Raw genomic sequence first — 24,116 nt, 5'->3', positions numbered from 1 at the left:
GTTTTTNGAGACAGGGTTTCTCTNTGTAGNCCTGGCTGTCCTGGAACTCACTTTGTAGACCAGGCTGGCCTCGAACTCAGAAATCCACCTGTCTTTGCCTCCCAGGTGCTGGGATTAAAGGCGTGCACCACCACCACCCGGCTAAAAACATGTATTTCTAATGGATGGACTTAGTAACTGAGACAACACTCCTCTATGTGTCTCCAAGCAGGTATGCCAACATGCAGATACACACACAGATGAGAACTTGGTGTGATGATATCATCACGCCAACCCCATTACATACACCTGAAACAAATATAAGGGTATGTTACAGAGTGGGCTCAGGTATACTTATTTAGACCAGTCACACATCTGTAGAGAACAAATACTGTGTTAAAAGTAGCATTGTTGATGATAACAATACACTTCATGCATTATAATTGCTGGATAAATGTAAATTCATCAAAACAAAACAAAACAAAACAAAATCTGTATGATGGGAACTTAATCTGGATGCTAATAGGCCTTTTTATAGTCAGATGTGGTTGATATGAATACTGCCCTCTTATGATAATTCCCAGTATGTAAAAACTGTTAAATAATAAAACAATTTAATGAATGGTACTGAACTGAATTATAACATGTATCATATTTTGTATTACTAAGCCTATTGTCATATATGATTTTCATTAGAAAACCATGCCATAACAACAAGATGTGTAGAGAAGATGGTTAAGAAAAGGAAATATAGTGAGGATATTTTAGAGTATGATTTTTTTTTTTTTTAGAGTATGATTTTACCCCAATAATTAGAGCAGGAATTGAGAAACTGCAATGTGGTATTTGTTAATGGAGTTCTATCAGCGGAATCTATGAAGCCAAACAAATTAAAACACAATTTTGATAGCAAACAATCAAGCTTTGCTGGCAAGGATACCAACTATTTCAGAAGCAAAGCTGATGGACCCAAGAAAGCCGAACTTGAAATAGGTGGCAGGTACCAGAAACAAAAGGTAACTGCCATTGAAGCTTTATAATCTGTCACTCAGAATTGACAGAACTGTGAAATGTCACACCAACACTGGGGATTTACTGTTGCCAGCAGTCAAAGACATTGATCAAGTTATGATCAGAGATGAATTTGTCATGGAATTGATAGCAAATTTTTAATCTAATGACACTGTCTGCAGAAGAATAGATGTCATGTCTGCTGATATTCTTGATCAAGTAATCCAGGAAAATAAATCTGCTCCACTTACAATATTCAGTATCCAGCATCTAGCCTGATGAGTCTACAGATGTTGCAAACTGTCCACAGTTACTGGTTTATATGAGATATTTTAATGACAGCGTCTTTAAAGAATTTATTTTCTTTCGCAAACCTCTTGAAACAACAGATACTGAACATGGTGTATTTGTACAATTGGTTCATTTCTGAAAGAGCTCAAGATCTCTTGGGGGAAGGGATGGTGACGTTTGCACAGACAGTGCTCCAGCTACTAGGATGTCAATCTGGATTTCAGAGTTTGATACTGAGCCACCAAAAGTGATTCATTCCCCATGTAATTGGAATTCACTGTATGACGGTCAAATATTAGTAGTAGCGATGCTGTTACAAGAGTTAAAAGACATAAGGAAAACATAGTAAGTTCTGTCAGTTTTGTAAAGGGGAACAATTTCAACAGTTGACTTTTTTTTTTGCAACTGCTCAACCAGTTAGATGCACACACCAAACCTCTGCTATTTCTCACTGAGGTGAGAGGGTTGTAGTGAGGAAACATTTTTAAAATGTACTTTTGAGCTTCCTGATTAAGTTAAAACATTTTTTTAATCAGAGAGCAAGGCTTCAGTTTAAAGCACTCTCTAGAGATAAAAATGAATAAAAAAAATTAGCTTACTCAGTAGACATCTTTGCCATCTTGAATGAGTTAAATTTATCATTGTGGTGAGGACCAAATAGAACATGCCTCAATTTATCTGAAAAGATCTGATTGTTCAAAGTGAAACTTCAGCTTTGCGGGAAAAGAAGAAAATAAAGTGTACATAGTACCTACCTTATCTGCTTTCTTTGAGGAATATGACAGTGCTTCAGACAAAAAGATCTCCATAATATTTTCTGGAAAGGAACACCTGCACATATCATGAAGAGAAAATCTCATCACATTTTCGAAATCAAGCTGCCACCCCATTTGTACTCACCAGAAGCTGATGATGTTCCTGAGAGGCAAGAGAAGTTCACTGAATATAGTTACAGTGATGCCATGAGACTAGTGTATACCCAGAATTCACATGCAAGGAAGTATTTGGTGAGAGATCCTGCCTAAAAACCAAATGGAAAGCATCAGAGGAAGACACCAAATGTTGATCTCTGGCCTCCATATAAGATCACACACACACACACACACACACACACACACACACACACACACACACACACACAAGTACTTTGTATGGGACAGTATGAAGACAGCTGGATGCCATCTCAGGAACTGGCAAGTTCCCATTCTTCACACACTGAAGAGGATTAAACTGTTTTAAATAACTTTGTTCTGAGGAATGAGTTCTGACATGCAGAGCTGTCTAAAGAAGTTTTTCTTTAGGGTTCATTCTGCTTAGATTTCAAAAGAAATCTTGGGAACCCAGTGTATGGAAGGATCCATGCCATTTCAAGAAGCCAGAGTCTATGTAAGAGTGAAACATATTCCACACTCCTCCAACTTCTGCTGCCTGGAAAAGCTGTAGACAAAGAGTACATTCAGCCTCAAAGAGAGAGATCAGGTGAATGGCCGCCAACCAATCCACAGGACTGGGACTGCCCAGGCCTGTTAGAACTTGAGTCCTGATCTCACACACTCTGGAGGCCAGACAAAGCTAAGGATTTAACCTTTCTCTGCTGGGTTTTGTTCTCAAACTAGTTTGATCTCTCTTTACAGTTTCCCATTCTCTCTATTTGGAAGAGGAGCATGCATTTGCCACTGTGTATTGGAAACATGTGCAATGTTCTCTGTGGTTTTCTCTGGGCTTCAACACTAAGAGTGCCTTGGCTAAGCAAGATTTTACTGAAAGGACCCTGATATTGCTGTCTCTTGTGAGGCTATGCCAGTGCCTTGCAAATACAGAAGTGGATGATCACAGTCATCTATTGGATGGAACACAGGACCCCCAATGGAGGAGATAGAAAAAGTACCCAAAAAGCTGAAGGGGTCTGCAACCCTATAGGTGGAGCAACAATATGAACTAACCAGTAACCCCAGAGCTCATGTCTCTAGCTGCATATGTAGCAGAAGATGGCCTAGTTGGTCATCACTGGGAAGAGAGGCCCCTTGGTCGTGCAAACTTTATATGCCCCAGTACAGGGGAACACCAGGGCCAAGAAGTGGGAGTGGGTGGGTAGGGGAGCAGGGCAGGGGGAGGGTATAGGGGACTTTCAGGATAGCATTTGAAATGTAAATGAAGAAAATATCTAATAAAAATGTGAAGAAGAAAAAAAAAGAGTGCCTTGGCTCTCAGAGCAGACTATGTACTTGATCGTTTTACACTGTTTAAACTGTTAAGGGTATGGAAGATTCATTTTGCAATATATCAGGGACATAGGCATTTAGGGACCACGGAAAAATTATTGCTTTGCACTTTAAATGTTTTCCCCAAACTTACATGCTGAAGTGTTTCTTTCAACTGGCAGTAATGTAGGAAGACAGCAGAAACTTTGGGAGGCGGGGACTCATGGGGGAAGGAATGAACGGGGCATGCCTGTGAAGGAGATTTTGTCACCCAGACCCTTCTACTCTGCATCTTTCCCTGGAGTCTGTATAGAGTGAAAAGTGTAGCATACAAAGGTCTCACGGTCATAACCCACTCTCAAGAATGACCAAGAGAGTATGACTGAGCAGCCGCAGACTGAATCTCTGAGGTTATGAGTCAAAATAAACCTTCTTCTTTTGAGTTACTTACTTTAGTTATTTTTGTCACACTTCTAGAATCTGATAGATCCAGAAACCGTCCCCCACAGTGTGTGCAGGCTACAATGCTCTTCGGCGGCAGGGTTGTGGGTGGGGTGGACTGTTCTCGATTTGGCAGCAGCTTCGGTTTCCCTGAAAGGCAGCAAATCGTCATCACACAGTTTCTCTGAGTTCATACGTGCATTGCCCCGGCTGGGTTTACGGAGGTCATGTTCCCTTGGTGTCTTCATCGTCTTGGGCTCTTACAGCCTTCCTCCTCTTCCTCAGCATTCCTGGAATCCTCTTCAATTTGTGTTTTCTCTTTCAAGAGTTGTCTGTTTAGATCTGTACCCAATCTTTAATTGAGTTATTTGCTTACTTGATGTCCAGGTTTTTTGAGTTCTTAATACAGTTTCAGTATTAGTCCTCTGTCAGGTGTGTCTATAGTTGGAAAAAAGGGGAAGTCTTTGATATTGTCCTTAGTCATACCAAAGCCTTTCTGCTTTACAATGCCCATTTATTGTTGATATTATTACCCATGCTAGCAGTGTTATGCTCAGAAAGTCCTTTCTTGTGCCAATGAGTTCAAGACTATCCCCCACTATTTGTTCTATCAGAGTCAGTGTATCTGGCCATACATTGAGATCTTTGATCCATTTGGAGTTGAGTTTTATGCAGGGTGATAAGTTTGAATTTATTTTCATTTTTCTCCATATAGCCATACAATTTGACCAGTACCATTTGTTAACAGATGCTGTCTGTTTTCCCGTGTGTATTTCTGATTTCTTTGTCAAAAAGTTGGTGTTCATAGATGTGTAGATTAATTTCTGGGTAGGAAATGTGATTCCATTGTTCAACATGTCTGTTTTTGTGCGAACATTGTACTGTTTTTTATTACTATAGCTCTGTAGTGCAGTCTGAGATTGGTGAAGTTGAAATATCCAGCACTTCTTTTATTATTCAGGATCATTTTAGTTATGCTGTTTGTGTGTGCATGTGTGTATGTGTGTATGTGTGTGTGTTTCTGTATGAAGCTGAAATTTGTTTTTTCAATTTCTGTGAAGAATTGTGTTGGAATTTTTATTGGGATTACATTGAATATGTAGATTGCTTTGGTGGGATGGCCTTTTTTAATATATTAACCCGCCTTATCCTTGAGCATGGGAGATCTTTTCCACCTTCTGCTATCTTCTTCAATTTCTTTCTTCAGTGTCTTAAATTCTTTATTATACAAGTCTTTCACTTGCTTGGTTAGTTACCCCAACATGATCATGAGGCTATTGTGAAAGATGTTGTTTCCCTGATTTCTTTCTCAGTTCATTTGTCGTTTGTATACAGAAGGACTACTGATTTTTGTGACTTAATTTTGAATCCTCATATTTTGCTGGAAGTGTTTATTAGGTGTAAGAATTTCCTGGTGGGATTTTAAAAGGCCATTTAGGTATACTACCATATCATATACACATAAAGATACTTTGCCTTCTTTCCTTCTGACTTGTATTCATATAACCTCTGCTGCATGTCCCTGACCTCCGTCCTGCAGAGGTGGGACAAAGACAAAGGCAGGGTTTAAGCAGCTTCCACAGCTTCCCACTGCAGCTTCCTTTATTCTCTCTACAGCTCACCCCAGCTCTCTACAGCAGTTCAACTTCCCTCTCTTTATTCTGGGATCGCCCCATTTATCCCCTTCCACCCTCAGCACTCGTCTCTCATCGTTCATCATCCAATCAGCATTCAGCACGCTCTATACGCAAGCCATGCACGCAGACAGGGTGGGTGTTGATAGGCCAGTGACTCAATATCATGCTGTATGCCTCTATATGTCAGGCGGGCAGCGTGTAATCACTCAGGTGCGCATAATCAGGTTTTTGGTAATCAAGCAGGGAATCACGGGGCTTGGCAGTGAACCAGGGTGCCATCTTGGCTCACAAGGCTGCAGCCACGGCCACACCCGCTTCGCACAAACCTCCTTCAACTAGTTTATTGCTCTAGCTAAGAGTTCATGTTGTACATTGAATAGATATGGAGAGAGGGCACAACCTTGTCTTGTTTCTGATTTTAGTGCATTGTTTTCAGTTTCTCCCCATTTAGGTGAGGTTGGCTATAGGCTTCCCATAAAGTGCTTTATTATGTTGAGGTATGCCCCTTGAATCCCTCCTACAGCAGGAGGATTTTTTTTTTTTAATCATGTAGGGCAATGAATGTTGACAAAGACCCTTTCTGCATCTAATGAGATGGTCATGTGATTTTTATGTTCCAGTCTATTAATATAGTACATGGCATTTGTCAATTTATGTACGTTGAACTCATCCTTGTATCTATAGGATAAGGCCTACTACTTGATGGTGGGAGATTGAGAGTGGGTTGAAAATGGAGTTCAGGAAGGAGATCACTTACTTGATTCTGCCACTTGGCCAGTGGGTTTTCTAGGTATAGAGTTCCTCTGGGTGTTGGTGGCTCACATACTGGGATGTGAGGAGGGAGGAATACTGGGTCTCAGATTTATGGAGTCCCCAAGGAATGGAGGCTGTCTTAGTCAGGGTTTCTATTCCTCCACAAACATCATGACCAAGAAGCAAGTTTGGGAGGAAAGGGTTTATTCAGCTTACACTTCCACATTGCTGTTCATCACCAAAAGAAGTCAGGACTGGAACTCAAGAGGTCAGGAAGTAGGATCTGATGCAGAGGTCATAGAGGGATGTTACTTACTGGCTTGCTCAGCTTGCTTTCTTATAAAACCCAGGACTACCAGCCCAGGGATGGCACCACTCACAATGGCCCCTCCCATCCTTGATCACTAATTGAGAAAATACCTTGCAGCTGGATCTTGTGGAGGCATTTCTCCAACAGAAGCTCCTTTCTTTGTGATAACTCCAGCTTGTGTCAAGTTGATGCACAAAACCAGACAGTATAGAGGCAGAAAGGAAAGATGCTTGCCTGGAAATTCTTGAGAAGTATCTGTGCATGCCCTTTGCTTATTTTAGATTTTAGATGTTGGTGTCAAGGCATTTTATTCAGAGCTTAGGGGAAGAACTGAAGATGTTTGCATGATCTGGTGTCTTTGGCAAGGCAGAGCTTGATGGTGTACCCACTGCTAAAGTAGGAATATTATGCTGTTGTGGTGGTGCTTTTTAAGAGGTTTAAGATTCTTACATAGTCTGAATACTATCTTGTGTCATCTCACCCTAGTTAGAATGACTAGTATTTCAAGAAATCTATAGAAATAATATCAAAGGTTGGTGAGGATGTTGAATTAACCACGTCTACATGGCCATGGCCAATATACCTAAGAGGCCAGATTAAGGAGGAAAGACATGTTTAGCTCACAGTGTCAGGGTGTGGTCTATGGTGGGTTGGCCCTGTGCACTATGTCAAAGCCTCCTGCTTGTAAGTAAGAACATGTAAAACGTCAACCTGGATGCACAGTGGTCATCACCAAAGACTGAGAAGGGTTAGAATTAGAGTAAGGTTGGATAACGGCTACCAGAAACAGAAGTAATAAGTTGTAGTATTCCTCTACAGAGTGGGGAAACCATAGTTCATGTTAATCTGTTTCTTATGTTTTATGTATAAGTAGACAAGAGGAGTCTGAAATCTTCAAACACAAAGCAATGGCAAGGAAGTGGATTACTCTGATCTGGTCAATGCTATTGCACACATGTATTGAAATATCATACTTGCATATCAGGAACACATACAAATATTATATTTTAGTCCAAATCTTTTAATGTTTATACTTGTTTCCTACCACCATTTGACCTTTACACACTGCATGTACACACCCAATTGTCAGACTACACTCCAAAAATTAAATGACAAAGGTTGGTGAGGATGTTGACAATTAAAATAGTCATTTGAAATTTTCTGTGTCAGGTTGAGATTGACTTCAATGATGTAACTGGAAATTTTCTGAATTCTCTGGAAATGTTAAAATAAAATTAACGTTGAAATTCCATGCAAAATTTCTGAACCCACAGGCATGACTCTCAAGGTTACTAACTCACAGTGTGCAGAAGTGGGGATGAATCCAAGGGGCTTTCTCTGGAGGAACTGTGGTTCTGTGGAATCTTTCACTTGGTGTCAGTGTCAAGGAATCCTGGGATCTTCTGTATGTCTGGAATCTTATCGAGAAGTGATATTAGTAACTGAGAAATAACGTGCATGATGGGATGGTGGGGGGGTTTATCAGTCACTTTGAGAGGAAAAATTACACCCAAGAAGCTGAAAAGCCCTTCCCCTCAGCCACAAGGTCATCATCAATGGTAACTAATGGCAGTTAGTCACAGAGACATGATGCGCTGTGATGTGATATGATGACATTGGCCTTTCATCTTTGAAGTTGTTCCCCAAAGCCTACATTCTGGGTAGAGGTGTGAGAAACAGATCAAACAGCAGGGAGAAGCCACAAGAGGGTCAGGAAGTGGGGAGGACACACCCACAGGTGGCAACTCACACCTCTCATTTGTCCTGGACTCCTCACCCTCTTAGCCACAGAGCAGTTGTATTTTGTATCTGTTGACCTGCCCAAAAGAGGAGCAAAAGCTAATGAAATTCCAGTTTCTTCAATTCCTTATTTCCCTTCTGTATTCTATACTTGCACTTCTACCTGACCATTCCCCACAGGAAACCACAGCCCTCCTCACCATAGGGCCTGACCTCATCTGATCAGCTGGCTATCCCTGGAACACGCAAGGTCCAGGTACAAGATCATCCTCTTTATATAATGAGCAGCAGCCCTTTCTAGAGACTCGATCTTCAAAGATTTGACTCATCACACCTTCTACACCAAGCAATTCAAAAGGTGTCTTGCTTCCTCAGGGTTTATTTGGGAGGTGAGTGGAGCTAAGTTGCAAAGGCACTTGGGCACACACAAGTGCCTCCTGGGCAAGCAACAGGTTTAGGAGTGCCAACCATCTTCTAGTGGGAGAGGTGATAAATGACTTGAGACTCAGGGATAAAGCCATTTCTGTCTTAGTCCATTTTAGGCTTCAATAGCAGATTAACTCAGAATGGATTACTCCTAACAAATAGAAACATGCTCTGTACATGATTCTAAAGGCTGAATTTCTAGGGTCTAGGGGCTGTGGCAAGTCACAGCCTTCTGAAATATTTTCACAGTGGAAAATTGGAGGCCAAAAGTGGACTGCAAAAAGCAAGAGATTAGTCCATTAATGAGGATGGAGTACACATGACCTAACAGCTCTCTTCAGGACCCAATAGCAATGGATTGGGGATCAACTTTCCAATTCATGCCTTCAGGATGGTTATGTAAACCATAGCAACTTTATCATTGAAGACTGCACCATATTCTGTGAGTCTGTGCTGTGATATGTGAGGCAGGGCTGTGGAACAATGACCCACCTCAGAGAGAGATGACATGCAACCTGGCCTGGTGTTTCTGAAAGTCACTGTCAGTCATACCATTTGACCCAGAGGACAGATAGTAACTTTGTCATCCTCAGATGTCTCATTTTAAATCTGTCTCTTTAGCTCCCCATTCCTCTGAGCAAGTCTACCTGTCTGCCCTGCTGATGAGTGTCTGTAAGTGTGAAGTCATGGCTTACGCATTTTCATAAAAAACTTTAAAATTCTACTGGGGTTTCCAGTGTGAAGGGAGTTTCTCTGGTTATGCATAAAAGGGTCTCTGACCATGCCATGGTGTTTATTAATAGACATCACCCATGGTAGGCATATACAGAGTTTAAAGGTGAGATGTTGACTGTGCCCAGTAGACTAGGTTCAAAGTTTGATAACAAATGATTGGGGGCCATCAGGTTTCTTTTTGTGAGAATTAGAGAAGAGGAACTTTGTCTCATGTTATTCAAAGAGGACTGTCTGGGACATTTGGTGGTAAGTGTTTTCACTTCCTTTTCATGGAAAACCAGAAACCAAGTAGGTTCTGTTTGGAATTTTAGGCTAGGTGAACCCATTTTGATTTTAAAGTCCAGTATATTGAGGCTTAGTGCAGAAACTTAGTCCAAAGCAATGGCCGCCTGAAATCTGTGTTTCATGGACCTTTCTGATTCGGTGAGCACATCACAATAGCAAGAAGCAAGATGCCTAGAAAGCCCAGAGGAACTCTACACCTCTCTCCCAGATCCTTGTCCAGCACATCTCCCCATAATAAAATAGATTCTAAGTACAGAGCATATTTAAGTTTTCTGGGTCAAACTTTGGTCTGAGAGTAAAATTCCAGCAGCCAGAGAAGGGGCACTGAGAAGAGAGCAGGTGAAAAGAAAATGCATTAGTTGTGCAGGCAGAGGCAGGATCAGGCAAACAAAGGAAGAGAAGAAAAAAAAAAAAAAAAAAAAGCCAGTGCTTCAACTTGAGACAGTGAAAAGGCTTAGTGGCAAAAGTGGAGGAAAATCTCACTGTCTTTGCCATGAGCATTTTCCAGGCATCACTGGATTGTGGGATTCTAGCTGCCTGAGAGAAGAGGAGTCTCTCTGAATCTGACATCTGCATGTCAGGGATCTAGACAGTTCAGAAGTCAGGCCTGTTTGTTATACAAGGGTGAGTGTCTGCCCCCTGGAGGGAGCAGGTGAGCTATGCTGCTCAAACAGTAACGTGTGCTGTGGTCTGCAGAAGACAACGAGAAAGTTAGAAGAAACCCTCAGAGGCTGGTGTTCCTGTTCTGGTGACTGGTCACTGAAGCCACTGAACTAATAAGACTTTTCTAGGAATGCCTTGTTAACTACAGCCACAATACAGGGTCTAAAATTGCTCACTGTCAAACAGCATCCTCATACCATTATAGGGAAGCCTTGGTTAGGTTGAGGACTTGGAGTTATTATAACAAGTTAAAAATAAGTTGTTACAAATTTGAAGGGCCTGACTTGTAGCTCAGTGGCAGAGCATGGGTGAGGGCACATGAATTTTCTCTTTCCTTTTCTTACAAACCAGCCCCCAAAGAATTGAAAGAGTTTACAGTATTTGACTGGACACAGGGATTGCCAGCTCCAGTGAATTTTGTTCCCTCAGAGAAAAAAAAAAGTCTGCTGAATAATTTCTTTAATCTCTGGCTGTCATAGGTAGCAGTCCTTGTCAGTCACTGTCTGGACAGACTCCCGTCAGCCCCTCTTAGTGCTGATTCCCATCAGCTGCTCATAGCACGGACCCCAATCACCTACTTCACACCTCACTGCCTTCCTAAGTTTACACTGTGCTGTCAAAGATGATCTTTGACAGCCAGTGAGATGGTTCAATGGGTAAAGGTGCCTGTCACCAAGACTGACAACCTGTGTTCAATTGCCTGGACCCACACGGTGGAAGGAAAGAACCTACTTTAGCAAGGTGTTCTCTGCTCTTCTGAGGTTCACTGTATGTGATGAACACGCTGGGTGTGCCCACATGCTTGCACACCCACCCGAAATTGGTTAATGTGTTATAAAATAAAAAAATTTTACCCAGAGGGTACAATTATGGAAATAATTTGCCTTTATTATCACTTTTCATGAGGTTTGTGTGTGATGTGAAATAAACTAGTCTCTGAAGGACAAACTTTAGAGGCACATGGAGTCAGCTGAAGGCACCCATGATCACATTCTCAGCACAAAGAAAATTTATTAGCCCCAGAAGAACACAAGTCAGGGAATAAGAGACAAAGTCAAGAGCCAGGGAACTAGGAAGAATGGGAAAGGAACAAGGGGAAGGGGGACGAAGGACTGTCTCTGGATAGAGAGGAGACAGACAGGGCCCACAGGCAGATGATGGCTTACAAAGGTCAAAGGGGGAAACCCCATGGTAGGATGATCTGTTTAATCGTAATTGAGCATGCTAATTAGGTTAACCATAAGAATCTTTTTATTGATGGACTTCAGTACTTTGATAGCTGGACCTTGGTAGTCAGTCCCAGGAGGAGCAAGTGGCTAAATAACAGACTAGACCTTGGGGTCTAGCTTTCAGTAAGCAATCTAACAGTTTCAGCAAGGAGAGGGAATGGGGGCAAAGGGAAGGGCCTGATCCATGTTTGCCATTCTCAGGACTGCTAAAACCCCTTCACAAATCCTTCAATAGATAACCTAGATTATTTTAAAGACACAAAAGTGTGACTTTTGGGAAGAATGATTTACGTTCTCATGGAATGGGGACAAGAGACAGTAAAGTAGGGGCTGATCTGAATTAAGTAGGATGATATATATATATATATATATATATATATATATGAAAATGTAATACATTCAATATTTTACATTATATAGGCTAAGTTTAAAATTTAAAATAAAAGAAGTTGGAGGGTAGCCTGCTTTACTAAGGGAGTTCTAGCACAGTCTCGAAGACCCTGCTCAAAAGAAACAAACAAACAAAAAAGATTTTAAAAAATCACATTTCATTATTTAGTCAAGCGTGATTGTGAGATTTATAATTCCCCATCAATTTAGAGTGTCACAAGTCACCCTAAGACAGTTTCTAAACTGAGTGTGAGCAGGACCAGCTCATTCAAAGTGCTTTCAGATTGTAAAGCAAAGGCTCTCACGGTATCTGTGAGAATCCAGAGCGCTGCATAGGCAGGAAGTGTGAAGATCAAGGCAGGCTAAGAGTAAATCACTTCTGCTCTCAAGGGTGGGGCAGCAGCAATAACTGAGTACAGGAGTCTCCCTCTTCATAACTTCAGTTGCTCATGGTAATCCGTGCTCCTAAAATACACAGTGGAAATGTCCAGTAATACCACAGATAATACACCCAATACAGACTGTGGCAGAATGCACAGGTCCTGCACAGGTCCAAGCCATACAGGCTCCTAGCACTGAGAAGGGGACGTAGACAAGGGCTCCTCCCATCCTTCACCAAGGAGCTGTCTCTAACTGACAACTGCTTGCAAAAGAGATCGGGTTTTCTCCCGTGGAGTCTCACTTGGCACATTGACCACACTTAATGCCACTTACTGGTAGGCTCCATGCCAACACAAAATGAGCTCGATGGTATTTTGTAAACTTTTTTTTTTTTTTGTCTCATGTGGCTTTATTTGTACTTTTGTTTCTCATTGACCTTTCACTTTTATATTATGATTTCCAATTTTATGATTCTCTCCCTCCCTCCTTCTTTGACTCTGTCTGTCTGTCTGTCTCTCTCCTAACAAAATTCAAACCAACTAGAATTTTTTAAAGTACAAGGAACAGACACACACACACACACACACACACACACACACACACACACATACACAGATATGGTGTTGGGTGGGGGATGAGTGGGTGAGGGGTCAGATTTGAGGGAGGAAAGACCCAGATCAGATTGCATTGTATTGGAAAACTAATCTATGCCATGCAAACCAAGTCAGTAAGCGACACTCCTGCATGACCTCTGCTTCAGTTCCTGCCTTGAGCTCCTGCCCCTACTTCCCCAAGTTTGGGCCTGTGGCCTGAGTAGAAAATGAAATCAACCAGTTCTTTCCTCCCCAAGTTGCTTTCATCATGGCATATTGCTTTATCATAGCAGTAGAAACCCTGACTAAGACAGAGGGAGTGGATGGGCTGCCGCTCTCATCTCTTCTGCCCCATCCCCCAGAAACCTCAGCAAGCAGGCAACATCTTGGAAGCAGAGAGAAGCCTTCACTAAACACGGAACTTCCCACGCCTTGAACTCAAGCTTTCAGTCTCAAAAAATGAAAGAAATTTTGTAAACAAACTTCTCAGTTTCACTACTGAGTTATAACACCACAAAGTAAGATATTAGCATCATGTTTGCACTGTGACTACACAACCACCCCAGCCGTGACAATGGCTTCCACTGTGACTGATGACAAGAGACTGGAAGCATTTGAGATTTCTATTGATGAGGCTTTAAGGATGACAATGGTGATAGATCATAATGGGGAGCTGCAGTGAGGGTCTCACCATTCTGAGAGAATTTTTACTTGGCTTAGATTTGCATGTTGGCAGAAACATGAATTGTAAAGGTACCTCCAAGTGTATCTAAGATGGAAATGAGGAATAAGGTGTGAGAAATCCAATGAAAGACTGGCCTCCCAGGAAGTGACAGTGACCTTGGCAGAATTATACCTGATCATTTTTATGTGAAAGTGAAAAAAAAATAATCAAAATTATCAAAATCTCTGAGCAAACTGTTGAGAATACACAATTGCTGAATGTTCAATAAAAGAAGGCAAAAAGATAAAGACAACTTATACTGGAAAGAGAAGCCAGATGTGGAGGTACACACAAGACTGTCATCCCAGCCACATGGGAGTCTGACACAGGAAGATGGCCAGTTAGAGGCCATTTTGAGCAATTTAATGCTTTCCTCCAGATATAAACAGCAAAAGGTTGTCTGTGCTTAATCCTCAGTCTCTCTGTCTCTGTCTCTGTCTCTGTCTCTGTCTCTGTCTCTCTCTCTCCCTCTCTCTCTCTCCCCCTATCTCTTTCCCTCTTTCTGTCTCTCTCTCCTCCCCCTATCTCTCTCCCTCTTTCTCTCTCTCTCTCTCTTTCTCCTCCCCCCCCCCCATACACACACAAAGGTCAAGAGAAGGGGGAGTGTGGGAGGGAGAGAAACAGACACAGATACAGCAAAGACAGAGCAGGGAGAAGAGAAGTTAGGGAGGAGTGAGGCAGGGAGTGCTAGTGAAATTCCCTACCATGTTAAAGAAAGAAAGTACATCCTCGGAAAAGAATATGAAGGCTTTGCCAAAACTAACCTTTGATCAAGAGATTCATGTGGCAAGAAGCCAGATGCTATTCATTACTGCAAGCCAGAGCAAGTCAAAGTCATCAAGGGATTATCCCAGTTGCCATCCCTATCACATACCAGAATGCCTCAGACAAAAGAGTTTCAAGGGAGGGACCCAGTGCACTTTGGGGACTCTGGGATACAGCCACTGCTCTCACATTCCAATGTGGCATTCCTTGGTTCTGCTGCCCTTCTTGAAGTCCTTGATGTTGTTTCAAGATGTCTCAGGTCAGCTGATTGTGAGCAGGGGGGGAGGGGATCTCTGTGGCACATTCTCCTGGATTTCAAGTGGACCCACCACAGCATCATCGCTCCTGGAGCCAGGGATTGTGTCATTGTGAAGTTTCTACCAGGAAGGTGTTTCATGGAAATAAAGGCAAGAAACCTGAGCCAGGGAGAGGCAGGGTGTGTGTGTGTGTGTGTGTGTGTGTGTGTGTGTGTGTGTGTTTGTGTGTGATTATTAAATACAGCTACAACCTAGGAAAGTCACAAACACTGGACTCAATCTGTAAGAGCTGCTGTGTTTGTGCACCTGGGGATGAGGTCCATCAAAGTCGTGGACAACCCCACTACTCTGCCCTTCCTGAGTGTACGTCCAAGATGTGGACCAGAGCAGTGTGATGTGGGTATTCTCCATCCTCAAGCCGTCACAGTGCTTGTAATGTTGAGATTTGGAAGTTTGTGGGGCCCACCACTTTTTCCTTGCCTGCCACTGAATTTTAAAAAGGAAATTCTGTCTTAAACTGGAACTGTTTTATTTTGGAAGAACCTAGATTGTTCGGTTTCACAGGCACTCTAAGAATAATATCTTGAAATTCATATCTGATTTTGGTAATACTAGAAGAAAGTTGAATGGCATGGGATGAATATATAATGTATGTGAAAAGAAATATGCCGATTTATATTATTATAATAAAACATTTGTGGCTGGATAACAATGAATTCTCCACGTTCGTGGCTGGACATCTGAAATTGCCTTCCTCACAAGTGTAAGGCATCACAGAAGAAAACAAAACCAAGCAACCAAACAGAAAAACTGGGAGAACATGTGCATCTCTTTTGGTTTCTTTATGTCTTATAAAATGTAGGTGGACAAGGAGCCACCAAAAAGCTATGCCCCTTGGAGCCAGATTTTGTGCCTCTGCTGAGTTCCCACCAGGACAGTATTTTGCAGAGCTGAAGGCAGGGATTTCTCCCAGATCTCAGAGCTGAGGGGTGGGGTGGGGACTTGGAGGAGGGAGGGGTGGGGGTGGGACTAAGAGGATGACTACGACGACAGGACAGACACATGAGTGCCACCTAGTGGTAATGAGGATGGTACTCTCGTATTCAGTCAGGGATTCCCACCCTGAGAGTCTTGTGTAATATTAATCAAAGTCTTAATCTGAATCTTTTCAAAGTCCCCACCTCCCAAACACCACACACGAAGTTTCTATCTTCTGATACTTCACATTGGGGGTTATATCCAACACGGGAGTGCTCAGGAGAGAAGCTCAAACCATATCCTAACTATAGCAGACATGAGTTCGAGGAGAGCAGGGCTGGTGGGTGGGATCCTGCATTTTGAATGTGTTGTACCTAAATTTCATATTGGAAGTTAATCCTCTAACAGTATTAAAGTAGACATTGTGTGTGGGATTGGGACCTTATAAAAGGTGTATTTAGACCTTATTTGCTCCCACTTTCCATCTTTGAGGACACTGTAACAAGTTGTTGTTTTTGTTTTTTTATTTGTGTGCGTGCACAGCCATGAGTGTGCGTGCTGTGGCACTTGCACAGAGGTCAGAGGACAACTTTCAGGAGTCAGTTCTCTTTTCTACTGTGTGTGGGTTCCAGGCTTCAAATCCGGGTGTTCAGGCTTAGTGGCTGGTACCTTGACACCCTGAACCATCTCACTGTCTTCACAGGATACTATATTGCAAGCAGACAGCAAACCTGCTGGCAACTTGAACTTGAACTTCCCAGTGTGCAGAGCCTTGGGACAATTTTTTGTTGTTTAAAATCCTTCCAGACTTGGTACATTGATATTCAACACAATTGGCTTAAATAGTCAAGCACAACAGAATTCAGTTGCAGAATGAAGTGATACATTAAAACTTGGGCCCAGGTGACATACCAAGAGACCAGCAGACTCTACAGGTTAATGTCTAGCTTACCAGCAAGTCACCAGAGTGACCTCTAGTGGATGCTCCAGCTTACCGTGGCTAAGGGTCCAGGATTCAGAGGTGTGGCCACTGATGGTAAAACTGCAGTCATGAGGGTGCATTGAACATCACCGCCATCTGGTCCCAGGAGCCTCCTGGCCTGGAGAGGGTAGAGTCAGGGACACAGAATAGGACTCTGGTGTGGCTTTAAAGACTGAGGGTCTCTGGGTGGTCTAACTCTCTAACTATACTGAAATGCTGATGATAACTTCTAAAAGGTCCTAAAAATTTTCTTGCTCCTTCTGAGGGTAAGAAGCAGCTAGCTGGCTAGGCACTGACACCAGAAGCCTAACAGCAGGGGATTAAGTAATGTGGCCTTTGTTCTATCTCAGCAGGAAATGCAGGGCTCTTCCTTTCAGCCTGCTAGTCGAAGTAGTGGGAAGAAAAAGGTTCAGTTTGAAAAGTGACTATAGCATTTATTTCTAAGTTGTAAAAAATTACCCATAAAAGCTCTCTAGGAAATAGGGGAAAAGCAGAAAGATCCTAAGAGAGGGCAGGGAAAATTTTCTCTCACTCTTCTCTTTGGAGCAATAAAGTTCCATTGATTTAGGAGAAGAGAATAATGCTCACAGAAGGAAGAACTTTTACATAAGCAAATATGCATAATCTCACATAAGTTCATATACAGATTCACAGTGCATATTTATGCATTTCCATTCAAACCAGTCAGCTTGCATACAATTACATACTTACACACACATCCATACTTACATATACATTTGAAGCAAAAGACCAAGCTCCAGTGCAGAAAGAACTCACTCACTCTGGATGGAAAATGACCTCCAATCTTTATTGCATAGAGGAAGTAAAAGCTTCTACCCTTTTAATGCTAAGTGAATTAAACCCAAGTATTTAAGAAGAAAGCTTTGTTCCTTTAATAAGACTCAGCCTGCCTTGTTATTAAGAAAAGACCTGTTCTGTTCCATGGTAAAGAGAAGCCTGCCTGCTCCTCATGCTCTCTCCTCCGCAGCTTCGGCTCAGATCTGACTAAAACATGTTGTATCTAAAAAGTTCTCCTCAGCTCAGCCCTGACTCTTCTCTTTGTCCTCAGCACTTAAACGTCTTTCAGAATCCATGATCACATGTTAAAAAGTTCACTACCACTTTACATAAATTCAAATCATAGATTGAATAAGAAGTCTACAGCAGTGAATGTTTACATGCATATCCATTAGGAGCAATTATCTGGCTAAACATTGATCATCTGTCACAGCTCCACAGGTTCACTGAAAGTGAAAAATACATAACTAAGTTATTAGTAAAATTTTGTATAGAAAAACACAGTCAATATTTTATCTTCTGTTCTAGCACCTATAATAAATCATTAGTGACCTTTTTATGACTTTTGGTTGATTGTTTTACAACCTCTCGGAATGTGCTCTGAGTAGTAGGAAGTCTGGTTACTATCTAGAAGCAATTCACTGGGGATGCGTGGGAGACTGACAGTGTTCTCATTGCAGTTTTGACTATCAGAAAAGCAACTAATAGCAGCCCTACTATAAAAGAGCTTAATAAATACTGATATAATTTTAGGAATTCTTATAGGATCATCATTATGAATTAAGAAGTCATCCATTTATCTATATAGCATCACTACAAGACAGTACATCTTTGTAGCTCTACAGTGATATGTGGGCTAATACCTAGTGATTGTTATATATGTTTAATAATAACAGGAAAAGCATATTAATAACAGGAATCTTTCCTAAAATTATTTTTCTCCTGCACCTTGTCTATTGGAATTCTGTTGTAGAGGTTAATCTAAGGTGGTTCTCTCAGGAAGATCACCTGCTAGTTATTTGCTTGTCCTAAGATGGATCCTGACATTCTGGACACTTTATGAATATCTTCTGCCATAGATTGGATATAATAAACCCAATAGACCCTACATCATGAGAGTCACACTTGCCACCTCTGCCACCACAACCAGCTACATTTTTACTGACTATGGTATCACTGCCAATATCCTGGACACCTGGTCAGCGTGGCAGCTGAACAAATGGACTGTGTAAAGATCCTTGGGTGGGAACAAGGACTCAATGGAAACAACTTGATGTCTAATGGGGACATATACAGGTCACTTGAGTGGAGATTGGGAATTCATGACCACCCTTAAAAGAACAATGTTGTATGAGTTTAGATCTTAGGGGACTTCCTTCTCTGAGAACAGTAATTTTCCTTCCATGACACTGAACTCAATCCCATGAAACATGGTAAGTCTTCATACCATATACTCTCTCATTGATGGATTTATTGAAGGAGAGAACATGGCTCCAACAGGAACTGATGATGGGACATCAAATGACCTGCTAGTGGGATGACACCATCTGACTAGGCACATGCATACCAAACCCTGCACTTTCAGCAGAGGGAAGTGCCCTGCAGCAGTGCTGAGGGACACTGAGCTTAGCTGTAGAGCTGGACAGGACAGATGCCTGACTACCATGCTTCGGTATACCAGCCACTCTTCCACCTCTGCCCTTTAGAACGCACATCTTGGGGTTGCTTGTAGCTCTGTTCTTCCAGTGGCCCAAATGGGAGCTCTGACTCTGTCTTGGTTAAGAAGCCTCCTCTGATGCCTTCCTTTAAGGAATCCCAATGGTGGCTACCAGAAACAGGGATGCCAGTTGCTCAGCCCACTCAGTACCAGCAGGGCCACCTGATCATTCCTGATAATGGGAGACACTACCAGAACTGTCAGGTTTGTACAGATTGTGATTACCCTTACTGGGCTGCATCAGTCAGTAAAGTGAATGAGATGAGGTCATGTTCCATGTGGGCAAAACATGGTTAGTAGACTGCACCCAGGCGATGGGGGAAGGGAGAGAAAAAGAAGTGAGAGGAGAGGGGACCAGGAGAAGGGGCCAAGAGTGAAGAGAATCAAGATAGCCAAGAGAGCAAATGGCCGAAAATGACAGGGTGATATAGGAAAGAGAAGCTTGCAGAAGAGAATCAAGGGCCCCAGGAAGGAGATGTTTAGTTTAGGGGAGGGGTGAGAACAGCTGAGAAGAGCTACAGGTACTGATGGGAGACATAAGCCAGTATGAATTTTGGTGTGCTTGCTAATAGGTGCCACGGTTAGCCAGTTGCTTCTTTGGAACCCAACATAAAGGACATTTTTCTCCTCCTCCTCCTCCTCCTCCTCCTCCTCCTCCTCCTCCTCCTCCTCTTCCTCCTCCTCCTCCTCCTCCTCCTCCTCTTCCGTCTCTCTCTGCCTCTCTCTGTCTCTGTCTCTCTCTGTCTCTCTCTCTGGCATAGGTGTTGCTAGAAACTGTAGCTCTGTGACCTTATTCAAGGGCCCACAAAGGTGCCTCTACACCCCCATGCACACATCTTACAAAAAGGTTCTCTAGTATTTTTGCAGTCTCTCAGTGGAATTCAAAAAGGAATCATTTGATTGGCAATAGAGAATGTTTTTCCTTTAGGCTTTTCACCGCTGAGGAAGGAGTAATTTCTTAAGTGCTCTACTTAGAGAAGTAGAGAAAAGCCTGGAATGGAGGAACAAGGATCCCTTGGGGGGTGCTTGCAGCCTTCTGCTTTCATTTTGCCAGTCATGCAAGCTCAGTTTTAAGCACTCACCAGAGGAGAAAAAGCTCTCTTCCCAGCCTGTGCTTGCCAGTAAGACACTCTGCTTTCAGAGTCAAGGCTGCAGCTGTCCCTGGGAGCTTCTTCCTAGGTCTCTAGCAAGTGGAGCAAGAACTGCTACAGAGGAGGTAAGGCCCATGGGCAGCCTCCCAGGAAGGTGTTTGGCAAGAGGGGGGCAGACCTCTCTGCCTGTCCTCCTGGAACCTGCATGCTCTCCCCATGCCTCACCTTCACTCAAGTTGTGACACCAGACCCAGAAAGGCTATATGCTTCCCCAGCCTCACCCAAAGCCAAGCCATTGGCCAGAGGAAGGAAGGCTGTCCCGGGCCATGGTTTTGCTTTTGTTTTTCCCCCTCAACTTGCTTTTTGAACCTCTATCTGAGAGACAGTGTCCTGCTGCTCCATGCTCCGTAGCTTCAATCCTGGCTGCAGGGAGCGAGGATGGGAGGGAAGTTGGGGAGATCCTAGAACCTCAAAAAATGATAACTGGATGTAGCCCTGGTAGCTAAACATCCACAGACATACAGCTGTGATTGGGTGTACTTGGACAAATTGGAGCTCTGAGTTTGGGACTCAGATGGATTAGGAGATGGGCCCCAAGCAGGGTTTGCTTACCCACTGCAGGGACCAGCTTGCTTCCAAATGGACTCAGGAGTGTGTTCCTCTTCCCTTTCGCCCATAGCCTGACAAGGGAGAGTGAGTGCAATCATATACTTGTGTATTTCACTCCTGCTGAGACTGCAGTCTTAACCTTAGGCATGGAGAACTGAATCCACTGAGAACTAATATGATAACATTGTTATCTTTACCAGAATTCAATAGTATGCAGAGTAGGTTCATATGGTTTTCTGGATTCATTGCCCAGATGAATTAGAACCTGACATCCCACAGGGAGAGAGATGTGTGAGCTCCAGACAGAAGGCTGTGCAGTGTGGGCATTGTGCCAGCGCCACCAGCATAGTTTCTCTTCAGACACACCTGTATGGAAGGTTAGAGCCATAAGACACCTGGAGCAGCCTGGGCCTGTGTCACTGCTGAAATCTGGCCCCAGCTGTGTGTGCCTTTTCTTGCTTCTTTGGAAGTATTGGTGTGACCAGGATTAACCTACTGCAGGTCCTAGGGGTGGGTGGCAAAGGTGTGATAGGTGTTGGTAGTGTTGTAGCGGGCATTGCTGATCTCCCCTCTGTTGCAGCCTTCACCATGGAGCAGCTGAGTTCAGCCAACACCCTCTTCACCTTGGAGCTGTTCCACACCCTGAAGGAAAGCAGCCCTACAGGAAACATCTTCTTCTCTCCCTTCAGCATTTCTTCTTCCCTGGCCATGGTCTTTCTAGGGGCCAAAGGCAGCACTGCAGCCCAGCTCTCTAAGGTTAGCAGAGGCAAAACTGGCATAGCTCTCCCTGCCATATCTTTGCTAGCATGGTGCAGTCAGAATTTCACAAAAGCCTCCCCTCCTCCTCCTAATCCCCCTGCTCCTTCCACCACTGCCCACATCACCACCAACCTCCCAAAACCTTCAGTTGTTCCTTCACCAGCAGCTTCGAGTGAGCATAGGGTAGGGTCTCTGTTAACTTGGGGAAACAGAGTGAAGAAATACAAGGACAATACCTGTGGGCTTTGAGCTCCTACTTCCATGAGTAAATGGTATAAGCCCTGCACTTCCTCAGAACTATGTATTCCTTGTTTTCCTTTTTGAATGGATCATCACTGTTTATAAAACATGCTTGTAATTCAGTCTCAGCAATTCTTCTAGGCTGTGCCCAACAGTTGCCTAGCAACAGCCAGATTTGGAGCCTGGATCCAGTGTAAGAACTGTTTGGGTCTTGGCCCTTGTGTACTGTCCCTCTCCCTCTCCCTCTCCCTCTCCCTCTCCCTCTCCCTCTNCCTTCGGAAGAGCAGATGGGTGCTCTTACTCACTGAGCCATCTCGCCAGTCCCAACATCAGGTGTCTTAGTTGATTGCTTTCTACCTTACATATGGAGACAGGATCTGTCGTCCAGCCCAGAGCTTGCCATCATTTTGTTTAGTCTGGTTAGACATCTTGGCCCAGAGATTCCCTGTTTCTGCCTCCCATGGGGTGGAGTTGCAGGCAGGCAGGGGAAACCACCCTGGTTTTTTTTTTTTTTTTTTTCACATTGTTTCTGGAGGTCTGAATATTGGTCCTTATGCAGCAAGTGCACTTATTTCACACACACACACACACACACACACACACACACACACACACACTCACACACTGCAAGCATAGTCAAACCTTAGACAGTTTTTGGAATAGATACGAGGTAGACTAATTGAATGCACCCTTTGTCTATGAGTGCTCTTCTTCTTCAGGGTCTTCTCCTGCCCCACTTGGACTGCCAAGTGTCGCTGAGGCCTCACACTCATTGTTCCTTTCTAAATGCCTTTGTTGGTTCCTCCCTCTTCCCCCCCCCCCATCAAAACAGAATCACTCTTTGTTCCTGTTCCTTGGAACTCATTCAGTAAACTGACAGACTGCAAACACGACCCAAGTTATTACGCATCCTAGCCATGGTTCAGAATCATTTAGGAATTGATGCAAAATATAAATCCCCAAGCCAGGCAAGGCAGCACACGCCTGAAATCATAGCTCCTGGGAGGCTGAGGCAGGAAGATCATGAGTTCAAGATCATCCTTGGTTACGTGAATTCAAAGTCATTTGGACTTCAAGAGATCATGTCTTAAGAACAACCATCTAAACCAAATTCCTAGGCCCTCTGCCTCACAAGGGTTGGGGTTAAAGGGATGTATCACCATGCCTGGACTTTTGCTTTTATTTTTGATTCTGAGACAAAGTCTTGCTATTTATTGTAGCCCAAACGGAATTCCAACTCATAGTCCTTGCTGGGGCTTGCTGACCAGCTGGCCTTGCCAAAAGATGGCAAGCTTTAGGTTCAGCAAGAGACCTAGTCTTAAAGGAAGAAGGCAGAAAATGATAGAACAGGACATCTAACTCTGTCCTCTGGCTTCTGCCTGCACAGGCATACCTGTATTCATGTGCTCACGACACACACACATGCATGCACACATGAAACAACCCTTGTGATCCTCCTGCCTTAGCCTCATAAGCACTGGGCTTACAGGTGTGTACCATCTCCTACAGATTCTTCTACAGACATAGAAATAAGCTCAAAGGCTCACATCACATAGAGAATGTCTCGTGACTGGTGTAAATCATGGAGTCAGTCGAGTCCCTGGTCTCCAGGGAGCCAGTCACAACCGTGTGAAAGAGTTCTAAACCGTTGCTGAGGAGTGACATGGTGAGTCCAGTGTTAGCTCTGTTACCCAGAGGGAGCTCAGAAGCACGCATGAAAACAATAGTCTAAACCAGCTGTGGTGGCACACCTGCCATCCAGCACTTGGGATGCAGAGGAAGGAGGATCAGTAGTTCAAGGCTGGCAGTTCAAGGCTGGAGAGAAGGTTCAGTGGATAGAAACGTTTTCTGTGCGAGAGAGGACCTGGGTTTTATTCCTTAGAACCCACATAGAAGCTGAATGCATGGCGTAAGTGTCTAATCACTCTGCTCTTGCAGGGAGATGGGTAGTGGAAAGAGGAGAGTTGTTGCAATCTCCCGGGCCAGCTAGACTGGCATACCCAGCTGGCATGGGAAACAACAAAGAGACCCTGTGTCAAACAAGGGGGATGGTGAGAACTCAAGATTGTTCTCTGAGTCTGCATACACGAATATGCTCCCCCTCATTTTCTCTCTCTTACTCTGCCTGCCT

The 24,116-nt window shown here is 43.3% G+C and overlaps 1 protein-coding gene across 1 annotated transcript in view; it reads right to left on the bottom strand.

The window, feature by feature from the left end:
• Nucleotides 1-24,116, bottom strand: part of Ces4a (carboxylesterase 4A) — a 39,414-nt gene that overhangs the window by 12,606 nt on the left and 2,692 nt on the right. The gene's annotated exons all lie outside the window — the stretch shown is intronic.

This window comes from Mus pahari, chromosome 20 (assembly GCF_900095145.1).
Source record: "Mus pahari chromosome 20, PAHARI_EIJ_v1.1, whole genome shotgun sequence".
Classification (NCBI taxonomy): Eukaryota; Metazoa; Chordata; class Mammalia; order Rodentia; family Muridae; genus Mus; species Mus pahari.
This window is presented reverse-complemented; position numbering and strand designations above follow the sequence as displayed.